Source organism: Ranitomeya imitator, chromosome 2 (assembly GCF_032444005.1).
Source record: "Ranitomeya imitator isolate aRanImi1 chromosome 2, aRanImi1.pri, whole genome shotgun sequence".
In the NCBI taxonomy this organism is placed as follows: Eukaryota; Metazoa; Chordata; class Amphibia; order Anura; family Dendrobatidae; genus Ranitomeya; species Ranitomeya imitator.
The window spans coordinates 421,390,434-421,402,156 of record NC_091283.1 but is presented as its reverse complement, the minus strand read 5'-3'; the positions used below and the strand labels follow the sequence as shown (position 1 = coordinate 421,402,156).

Here is an 11,723-nt window from a genome sequence, read left to right as displayed (position 1 = left end):
TCTTGGTCTCCACAGTCTAGGCTGTATTTCAATGAATTTAAGGCATCTTTAATAAAAGACTGGTCTATAGTTTTTTTATTAAAAAACTGTTGATAAAAACGTTGAGCTTGGCTAAGCATTCCTTCTGTTGTAACTTCACCTTCTAATTCTATTAGCATATCCTTAGCAGCAACTACTTTTTTAAAAAAGAATCTTGAGCATTTTTCGTTCTTCTCCATTACTTCAATTTTTGAGTTATAAATTATCTCTTTGCCCTTTGATTCTATACTTTTCTTAATTTCTTTTTTTTTGTTTTGTCAATTAAATCGTCCATCTCAAGTCCCACACTTCTTAATTGATAACAGGTCTGCAATTTAGTAATAAGTCTCTTATGCCAAGCAGCTTTTTCCCTAGCTTTGGCTATGCTGACCTTTACAAAGAAGCTTTTTATCTTTGTTTTACAGTGTTCCCACCAGTCTAGCAGAGTTGAAAAATTTGTTTGTTTTGTTCTTAAATAATTAAAAAACGCTTTAAAATCTGTTCTTACCATAGGGTCTTGTAGCAATGTTGTATTTAACCTCCAGACTCCTCTTGCTTTAACAAGCCCAGGCAACTCCAACTCTGATAGCAGCATTTTATGATCTGAAAAAATGTTTGGGATTAAAACAACAGATTTAACATTCACATCTTGGGACAGAAAAATAAAATCAATACGAGACTTGGAAGAAAGATTCTCCCAAGTATAACCAGGGTCATTACTATGCAACTCTTTCCAGGAATCTCTAAGAGAAAAGTCAGTTAATATATGTTTCAGTTGTTTCTCTGTTTTATCTTTTTTAGGTGCACTGGAACTCCCACTCCTCCCTTCACCCGACAGAATGCAATTAAAGTCACCACAGAACATCAGGGGCGACGAACCAGGTAAATAATATTGCACATCCTCAAACAACTGGTATCTCTCTTCTTTCTCAGGAGAAGCATAAATATTCAAGAGTCTAAAATCTGCACCTTTAAAACTGACATTTAAAAAAAGAGCACGTCCAGAAAAAACATCCACAAAAGAGTTGATTTTAAAATCATGCGACTTAAAAAGCACCCCAATGCCAGAGGAACGATTTTCATTATCCCCGGACCAGATGGAGGGCCCATGAGTCCAATCATTCCGTAAGTCTGCATAATTTATATCAAAGCCAATGTTACATTCTTGTAAACAAAAAATATCACAGTCCACTGTTGGCAGGTAGGACAACAAAGCAGCCCTTCTGGTAGGGCTCTTTATACTCCTCACATTGAGGCGATTTTAATGGATGAAGTCATGATGAGACAGTTCAGGTCACACTGCTGTCAGAATCGGACATAAAGCCCACAGGTGTTAATGGGCTCTGCACCTCAGAATCCAAAAAAAAGATGTTTACAGGATCTGAAGTTCTTGGCTCCTCAGGAGGAGCAGCAGGAGGCTTGGGCTTGAATTGCAGAATATTCGGCCTCAAAGGACACATCTTGGAAGCCTCCTTGGCCACATTACCTTCAGACCTGTCCTCTGACTTCGCGTTTCCAGCTCCATTGCCTCATCCTCCAAGTCAGAGTTTGCAGCTTCAGCAGAGGGTCCTCCCTCTGCTATCACCATCTTACTATTCGGATCAGGGTCAGCAGAACAATCAGGTGAAGCACCCTCCTTTACAGTAGGGTCAGATTTCTCAGCTTGAAGTTTTTGTGCAGCAGGAGGTTTTCCCTGAGCAGAAAGTGCCGGAGCGCTGATTGACTTGCTTGCAGGAATATCAGAGGATTGTGCTCGTACCACAGTCACAGGAGCACCAGAAGAACCGCCCTGCGCAGCAGGTGCAGCCGAGCTGGCAGGCTTCTCCTGTGCAACAGGTGCAGATGTATCAGCAGCAGGTTCAGTTTTTTCCCGCGGAACTGGTACTGGAATACTGGAAGACTGCCCCCGCGTTGAGAACGCAGCTGCGGGAGCAGTGGTGGAACGCCTCTGCATTATGGGCGGCTGCTTCAGCATTTTAGGATAAGTTTGGGCCCTTTTCTTCAAGGGACACTCCCGGAAGGAATGACCCGGGACCCGACAGATGTTACACACCATCTCATTAGTGCAGTCCATTGTAGCATGTCTGTGCTGGTAGCACTTCTTCCAAATTGCCACCTCTTCAGTACAGTTCTCATAGGTGTGACCGAACCTCATGCATTTTCGACAGAAGAGGGGCATGTCCGGATAGAAGAGCCGCCCCCGCTCTCTGCCAATCAGGAAACTCGATGGGGGGTGCCGTTGACCACCAATACCACTCGCATCCTCACAAAATTTAACAAAAAATTTATGCTTTCCCGTCCAAAGGTTCTCTTCATTCATGACCTTGTGGGAATACCGCAGATCCGGAAAATAACTGAAGAAAGCAAATAATATTAACTAAAGGAATGTGAGGATTGCTCATTTGAACGAGTGGCTTCTCTCCACCCGAGTATAGGATGACAAAAGTGAGTCCTTTTAGGTCTTCATCTGTAAGGTGCTGATGAATCTGGAGGAAGAGGTTCTGGCACGCATGCTCCGACTCCAAAGTGAAAGATCCCGGGCAAACTTGAAGAGCCAGGATGTCCTCCCTCCTTACTCACAGGATCTCCAGCAGTACTCTTCTCATGAAAAACTTCAAGGTCATCTTTTCCTTAGATGCATCGTCCACTTCGATCTTAAACGAGTTCTTAATGCAAAGGTCACCAGCTCTGGCATAGCACACTGAGGCCGCTACTGCTGATGCCATCTTCAAAGGGATAAATGGGTCGATCACCTTCCTGGTTTCTTTGCGTATCTGCCCCCTAAAGCAGCATGCGGCTTAAGACGGCTTTTAAACCGCCGATGCCTCAAGAACAAGGGCACGATTAGCTTAGAATCCTTCTGGCCAGACGTGATATCTAAGCCAAAAGGCTGAGAAGCGATGCGGAAACGGTGTACCACTCCGGCCGCACCAAGGCCTACAACCAACACCCATTGTGGAGAAAGCGCAAAAGATTGCCAAGGGGAAGACATATGTCAAAACTCTGGATGCCTTCTCAAATGACAGTTTTGGTGTGTGTGTGTGTTCAAGCTGGGCACGTGTTTTTATATCTGCATAACTCCGCCTATTTTACCACACCCTCCATCCCTTTTGCGCAAGAGTGCAACTTTCAAGTGCAAATATGCAAATTGCCTCTTGTGAGAAAAAGAGGACTTAAACTCTATAGCGCCACCTGTTGGAAGTAGCGATCCTACAAGTCACAATCAACTCTTTAACGTCCTGGACTACATACCCTAATTTCCTCATATCCGAGCCGCCCGCCGTGAAGACAACCCAGATAGAGTTTTTTAGCCTCGCATAAAGAGGCACTAGGTTGACCCAACCTCCATGGAAAAATGCAACAAGGTTGCAAATTGCAGTCACTTGCAATCTGCGCTCCCAGTGTTCTGCACGGAAAACACCTGGAAGCTGGGGGATTGCAACTCGTTACCCTGGGACTAAGCCCTCTCCCTAATAGCAACAAGCAGGTTAAGTCCACCGAAGTGGACGAACCTGCCAGGCCAAGGAGAGGGGTACCCGAGTGCCCTTCAACCACAATCTCCTGCAAAAAAGCACTTGATCGTAGCCAAAAGGCCGAGAAGCAATGGCCTGAAATAGTTTGCCACTTCGGCCGCACCGAGGCCTACAACCGACACCTATTGTGGAGACCTAGCAAAAGATTGCCAAGGGGAAGACATTTGTCGAAACTCTGGATGCCTTCTCAAATGACAGTTCTGGTGTGTGTGTGTGTGTTCAAGCTGGTCACAACGCATTTTTGAATCTGCATAACTCCGCCTATTTTACCACACCCTCCATCCCTTTTGCGCTAAAGAGTGCAATTTTTAAGTGCAAATATGCAAATTGCCTCTTGTGAGAAAAAGAGGACTTAAACTCTATAGCGCCACCTGTTGGAAGTAACGATCCTATAAGTCACAATCAACTCTTTAACGAGTCGTGCAATATGACTTAGGATTCAAGCCAAATCAGTATCTCAATTCGCAGACACGGTGTTTGGGGCTGTTGGCCCTCGTCAGTGCCAAGCAGGAGAACTGATTTGGCTAGGTGAGAGGCTCTGGACTGGGGTCTAAGGGGTAATGTTTCTCCTTATGGAGAGTGACATACCAGCTGGCTTGTCAAGGTAAGGAGGCTTATTCAAGAAACAGGCAGAGCGAGAGTGAAATTCAAAAACCAGACAGGCGAGCAGTTGTCTTCCCAGCTCTCCTGAAGCTAGGCACTGACCCCCCCTACCATGTGGTCTGCTGCTGCTCCAGCAGCAGACTGAAGACGGCGCCATTTTACACTGCCTTAGATAGGCCAAGAGCCCATTGTGACACGGGAGGGTTCCTTAGGCTCATTGTGACAGCACATGAAGGTTCCGTGCTCAGATTCTATCTACTACAGGCAGCGCTCCTGATTGGTCAAAAGCATTAGAATACTCACACAGGTGTAGATGAGCAAGGCAAGCATATTCAAGATCAGCACAGACCCCATTTTTCCTTTTTTTTATTTAAATACATATCATACACCACATTCAAAAGTCAGTGGTCCACAATAGGGAGACAATGTTTTACAAAAGAATTCATGCATGCGGTCAGAAATAAAGTATGTATGGCCGAACTACTCATAGGATACTTCAATTTAAACACTTAGTACTGACAGCAGGGGCCTAATTTTGTAGATGGCACAATCTATTTGCAACACTGTAACAAAGGCCTAATTCGGGCCTACATCTTAACACACCTGTTGCAACCAGCAAAGACTGATTGATTGATTAATTGATTGCATATTGGATGCAATACAATGCTTGACTGTTGTGAATTCTGTGGCTGAATTCACTCCTGTGGTCACAAGTGGTACTGCAGCTTCTGAGCTTCCTCCCTCAGGTGTTCTGGTGAGCTCGTTAACTGCTCCATTACTTAACTCCGCCTGATGCTGCTATCCTTGCTCCTTGTCAATGTTTCAGTGTTGGATCTGAGCTTCTCCTGATTGTTCCTGTGACCTGCTGCTCTGTATAGCTAAGTGCTTTTTGCTTTTTTGTTGCTTTTTTTTCTGTCCAGCTTGTCTTTTGTTTTGCTGGAAGCTCTGAGACGCAAAGGGTGTACCGCCGTGCCGTTAGTTCGGCACGGTGGTTTTTTTTGCCCCCTTTGCGTGGTTTTGCTTTAGGGTTTTTTGTAGACTGCAAAGTTTGCTTTACTGTCCTCGCTCTGTCCTAGAATATCGGGCCCCACTTTGCTGAATCTATTTCATCCCTACGTTTTGTCTTTTCATCTTACTCACAGTCATTATATGTGGGGGGCTGCCTTTTCCTTTGGGGAATTTCTCTGGGGCAAGTCAGGCCTATTTTTCTATCTTCAGGCTAGCTAGTTTCTTAGGCTGTGCCGAGTTGCCTAGGTAGTTGTTAGGCGCAATCCACAGCCGCTTTTAGTTGTGTTTAGGATAGGATCAGGTGTGCAGTCTACAGAGTTTCCACGTCTCAGAGCTCGTTCTTGTATTTTTGGGTATTTGTCAGATCACTGTGTGCGCTCTGATCGCTAAGCACACTGTGTTTCTGGATTGCCTTCATAACACCTGTCATTAGCAAACATAACAGTACAAGGAGCCCAACTAATGATTCTCAATAGAGGGAAAGAAAAAGTTCTGACATCATTTTTTTTTTTTTCTGCTCTGTGTTCACTTTTTTTTCCCCCCTAGACATTTGGGTGATTCTGGACACAGGTGTGGACATGGATATTCAGGGTCTGTGCTCTTCAATGGATAATCTCGTTATAAATGTACAAAAAATTCAAGATACTATTGATCAGAAATCTATGTTAGAACCAAGAATTCCTATTCCTGATTTGTTTTTTGGAGATAGAACTAAGTTTCTAAGTTTCAAAAATAATTGTAAGCTATTTCTGGCCTTGAAACCTCATTCTTCTGGTAATCCTATTCAACAGGTTTTGATTATTATTTCTTTTTTGCGCAGCGACCCTCAAGACTGGGCATTTTCTCTTGCGCCAGGAGACCCTGCATTGAGTAGTGTCGATGCGTTTTTCCTGGCGCTCGGATTGCTGTACGATGAGCCTAATTCAGTGGATCAGGCTGAGAAAAATTTGCTGGCTTTGTGCCAGGGTCAGGATGATATAGAAGTATATTGTCAGAAATTTAGGAAATGGTCAGTACTCACTCAGTGGAATGAATCTGCGCTGGCAGCTTTGTTCAGAAAGGGTCTCTCTGAGGCTCTTAAGGATGTCATGGTGGGATTTCCTATGCCTGCTGGTTTGAATGAGTCTTTGTCTTTGGCCATTCAGATCGGTCGACGCTTGCGCGAGCGTAAATCTGTGCACCATTTGGCGGTACTGCCTGAGGTTAAACTTGAGCCTATGCAGTGCGATAGGACTATGACTAGAGTTGAACGGCAGGAATACAGACGTCTGAATGGTCTGTGTTTCTACTGTGGTGATTCCACTCATGCTATTTCTGATTGTCCTAAGCGCACTAAGCGGTCCGCTAGGTCTGCCGTCATTGGTACTGTACAGTCCAAATTCCTTCTGTCCATTACCTTGATATGCTCTTTGTCGTCGTTTTCTGTCATGGCGTTTGTGGATTCGGGCGCTGCCCTGAATCTGATGGATTTGGATTATGCTAAACGTTGTGGGTTTTTCTTGGAGCCTTTGCGGTGTCCTATTCCATTGAGAGGAATTGATGCTACACCTTTGGCCAAGAATAAACCTCAATACTGGGCCCAGTTGACCATGTGCATGGCTCCTGCACATCAGGAAGTTATTCGCTTTCTGGTGTTGCATAATCTGCATGATGTGGTCGTGTTGGGGTTGCCATGGCTACAAACCCATAATCCAGTATTGGATTGGAATTCCATGTCGGTATCCAGCTGGGGTTGTCAGGGGGTACATGGTGATGTTCCATTTTTGTCGATTTCGTCATCCACCCCTTCTGAGGTCCCAGAGTTCTTGTCTGATTATCAGGATGTATTTGAAGAGCCCAAGTCCGATGCTCTACCTCCGCATAGGGATTGTGATTGTGCTATCAATTTGATTCCTGGTAGTAAATTCCCTAAAGGTCGATTATTTAATTTATCCGTGCCCGAACACGCCGCTATGCGCAGTTATGTGAAGGAATCCCTGGAGAAGGGACATATTCGCCCATCGTCATCACCACTGGGAGCAGGGTTCTTCTTTGTAGCCAAGAAGGATGGTTCGCTGAGACCGTGTATTGATTACCGCCTTCTTAATAAGATCACTGTTAAATTTCAGTATCCCTTGCCATTGTTATCTGACTTGTTTGCTCGGATTAAGGGGGCTAGTTGGTTCACTAAGATAGATCTTCGTGGTGCGTATAATCTGGTGAGAATCAGGCAAGGAGATGAATGGAAAACTGCATTCAATACGCCCGAGGGTCATTATGAGTATCTAGTGATGCCGTTCGGACTTGCCAATGCTCCATCTGTGTTTCAGTCTTTTATGCATGACATCTTCCGTGAGTATCTGGATAAATTCCTGATTGTTTACTTGGATGACATTTTGATCTTCTCAGATGATTGGGAGTCTCATGTGAAGCAGGTCAGAATGGTTTTTCAGGTCCTGCGTGCTAACTCTTTGTTTGTGAAGGGATCAAAGTGTCTCTTCGGTGTGCAGAAAGTTTCATTTTTGGGGTTCATCTTTACCCCTTCTACTATCGAGATGGATCCAGTTAAGGTCCAAGCCATCCAGGATTGGATTCAGCCGACATCTCTGAAAAGTCTGCAAAAGTTCCTGGGCTTTGCTAATTTTTATCGTCGCTTCATCTGTAATTTTTCTAGCATTGCCAAACCATTGACCGATTTGACCAAGAAGGGTGCTGATTTGGTTAATTGGTCTTCTGCTGCTGTGGAAGCTTTTCAGGAGTTGAAGCGTCGTTTTTGTTCTGCCCCTGTGTTGTGTCAGCCAGATGTTTCTCTTCCGTTCCAGGTCGAGGTTGATGCTTCTGAGATTGGAGCAGGGGCGGTTTTGTCACAGAGAGGTTCTGATTGCTCAGTGATGAAACCATGTGCTTTCTTTTCCAGGAAGTTTTCGCCCGCTGAGCGTAATTATGATGTGGGCAATCGAGAGTTGCTGGCCATGAAGTGGGCATTCGAGGAGTGGCGTCATTGGCTTGAAGGAGCTAAGCATCGCGTGGTGGTATTGACTGATCATAAGAACTTGACTTATCTCGAGTCTGCCAAGCGCTTGAATCCTAGACAGGCCCGTTGGTCGTTATTTTTTGCCCGCTTCGACTTTGTGATTTCGTACCTTCCGGGCTCTAAAAATGTGAAGGCGGATGCTCTGTCTAGGAGTTTTGTGCCCGACTCTCCGGGTTTATCTGAGCCAGCGGGTATCCTCAAGGAAGGAGTCATTGTGTCTGCCATCTCCCCTGATTTGCGGCGGGTGCTGCAAAAATTTCAGGCGAATAAGCCTGATCGTTGTCCAGCAGAGAAACTGTTCGTCCCTGATAGGTGGACTAATAAACTTATCTCTGAACTTCATTGTTCGGTGTTGGCTGGTCATCCTGGAATCTTTGGTACCAGAGAGTTAGTGGCTAGATCCTTCTGGTGGCCATCTCTGTCACGGGATGTACGTACTTTTGTGCAGTCCTGTGGGATTTGTGCTAGGGCTAAGCCCTGCTGTTCTCGTGCCAGTGGGTTGCTTTTGCCCTTGCCGGTCCCAAAGAGGCCTTGGACACATATTTCGATGGATTTCATTTCTGACCTTCCCGTTTCTCAAAAGATGTCAGTCATTTGGGTGGTCTGTGATCGCTTTTCTAAAATGGTCCATCTGGTGCCCTTGGCTAAATTGCCTTCCTCCTCTGATTTGGTACCTTTGTTCTTTCAGCATGTGGTTCGGTTGCATGGCATTCCTGAGAATATTGTTTCTGACAGAGGTTCCCAGTTTGTTTCAAGGTTTTGGCGAGCCTTTTGTGGTAGGATGGGCATTGACCTATCCTTTTCCTCGGCTTTCCATCCTCAGACTAATGGCCAGACCGAACGAACCAATCAGACCTTGGAAACATATCTGAGATGTTTTGTTTCTGCAGACCAGGATGATTGGGTGTCCTTTTTGCCGTTGGCTGAGTTCGCCCTTAATAATCGGGCCAGCTCGGCTACCTTGGTTTCTCCATTTTTTTGCAATTCTGGGTTCCATCCTCGTTTCTCTTCAGGACAGGTTGAGTCTTCGGACTGTCCAAGTGTGGATTCTGTGGTGGATAGGTTGCAGCAGATCTGGACTCAGGTAGTGGACAATTTGATCTTGTCCCAGGAGAAAGCTCAACATTTCGCTAATCGCAGACGCCGTGTGGGTCCCCGACTTCGTGTTGGGGATCTGGTTTGGTTATCTTCTCGTCATATTCCTATGAAGGTTTCCTCTCCTAAATTTAAACCTCGTTTTATTGGTCCGTATAGGATTTCTGAGGTTCTCAATCCTGTGTCTTTTCGTTTGACCCTCCCAGACTCCTTTTCCATACATAATGTATTCCATAGGTCGTTGTTGCGGAGATACGTGGCACCTATGGTTCCATCTGTTGAGCCTCCTGCCCCGGTTTTGGTGGAGGGGGAATTGGAGTATATTGTGGAGAAGATTTTGGATTCTCGTGTTTCTAGACGGAAACTCCAGTATCTGGTTAAATGGAAGGGTTATGCTCAGGAAGATAATTCCTGGGTTTTTGCCTCTGATGTTCATGCTTCCGATCTTGTTCGTGCCTTTCATGCGGCTCATCCTGGTCAGCCTGGGGGCTCTGGTGAGGGTTCGGTGACCCCTCCTCAAGGGGGGGGTACTGTTGTGAATTCTGTGGCTGAATTCACTCCTGTGGTCACAAGTGGTACTGCAGCTTCTGAGCTTCCTCCCTCAGGTGTTCTGGTGAGCTCGTTAACTGCTTCATTACTTAACTCCGCCTGATGCTGCTATCCTTGCTCCTTGTCAATGTTTCAGTGTTGGATCTGAGCTTCTCCTGATTGTTCCTGTGACCTGCTGCTCTGTATAGCTAAGTGCTTTTTGCTTTTTTGTTGCTTTTTTTCTGTCCAGCTTGTCTTTTGTTTTGCTGGAAGCTCTGAGACGCAAAGGGTGTACCGCCGTGCCGTTAGTTCGGCACAGTGGGGTTTTTTTGCCCCCTTTGCGTGGTTTTGCTTTAGGGTTTTTTGTAGACTGCAAAGTTCGCTTTACTGTCCTCGCTCTGTCCTAGAATATCGGGCCCCACTTTGCTGAATCTATTTCATCCCTACGTTTTGTCTTTTCATCTTACTCACAGTCATTATATGTGGGGGGCTGCCTTTTCCTTTGGGGAATTTCTCTGGGGCAAGTCAGGCCTATTTTTCTATCTTCAGGCTAGCTAGTTTCTTAGGCTGTGCCGAGTTGCCTAGGTAGTTGTTAGGCGCAATCCACAGCCGCTTTTAGTTGTGTTTAGGATAGGATCAGGTGTGCAGTCTACAGAGTTTCCACGTCTCAGAGCTCGTTCTTGTATTTTTGGGTATTTGTCAGATCACTGTGTGCGCTCTGATCGCTAAGCACACTGTGTTTCTGGATTGCCTTCATAACACCTGTCATTAGCAAACATAACACTTGACATACATAGGTCAAGGCAAGGCACAGGAAATGTTGCAAATGGTCCAGTGAAATTGAGCAAAATGCTACATTTGGCATCTGAAATGTGCTTCTTTGACCCTGAAAAGAATTAAAATAAAGGGTTAAAAGACACCTTGCGCTGCTGATTACAATTCAATCTGTTTTTGGAAACCGGATCAGAGAAGGAGTGCACTGTTCCCGGAGATACTGCAATATCGGGTCAATGCGTGGAGTGGACAGAGCAAGCTCCATTTCCAGCTCCCTGTTCTAAAAATCCATTTAATATTTGGTCCCCAAATAGGAGACGTGTCAGATATTAAACTGATAACAGATTTTTTTTAACTTGGAAGTACCCACATTTAGGTACACCCGTTTATTAACCCCTATCTGACCTTGGACGGGATAGTACGTCCAAGGTCAGATCCCCTGCTTTGATGCAGGGCTCCGCGGTGAGCCCGCATCAAAGCTGGGACATGTCAGCTGTTTTGAACAGCTCACATGTGCCCGTAATAGGCGCGGGCAGAATCGCGATCTGCCCGCACCTATTAACTAGTTAAATGCCGCTGTCAAACGCAGACAGCAGCATTTAACTACCGCTTCCGGCCGGACGGCCGGAAATGACGTCATCGCCGACCCCCGTCACATGATCGGGGGTTGGCGATGCGTCTCCATTGTAACCATAGAGGTCCTTGAGACCTCTATGGTTACTGATCGCCGGTGGCTGTGAGCGCCACCCTGTGGACGGCGCTCACAGCACACCTGCATTTCTGCTACATAGCAGCGATCAGCAGATCGCTGCTATGTAGCAGAGGCGATCGCGTTGTGCCTGCTTCTAGCCTCCCATGGAGGCTATTGAAGCATGGCAAAAGTTAAAAAAAAGTTGAAAAAAATGTTAAAAAAATTAAAAAAATATAAAAGTTTAAATCACCCTTCTTTCGCCCCAATCAAAATAAATCAATAAAAAAAATATCAAATCTACACATATTTGGTATCGCCGCGCTCAGAATCGCCCGATCTATCAATTAAAAAAAGCATTAACCTGATCGCTAAACAGCGTAGCGGTAAAAAAATTTGAAACACCAGACTTACGTTTTTTTTGTCGCCGCGACATTGCATTAAAATGCAATAACGGGCGATC

General features: G+C 45.4%; 1 non-coding gene across 1 annotated transcript; it reads right to left on the bottom strand.

Moving 5' to 3' along the window:
- Positions 1-10,767: 10,767 nt before the first annotated feature.
- LOC138668192 (U2 spliceosomal RNA) lies at positions 10,768-10,952 on the bottom strand. Its single transcript, XR_011319118.1, has one exon. It is a non-coding gene; the product is annotated as a U2 spliceosomal RNA (small nuclear RNA).
- Between the last annotated feature and the right edge of the window lie 771 nt (positions 10,953-11,723).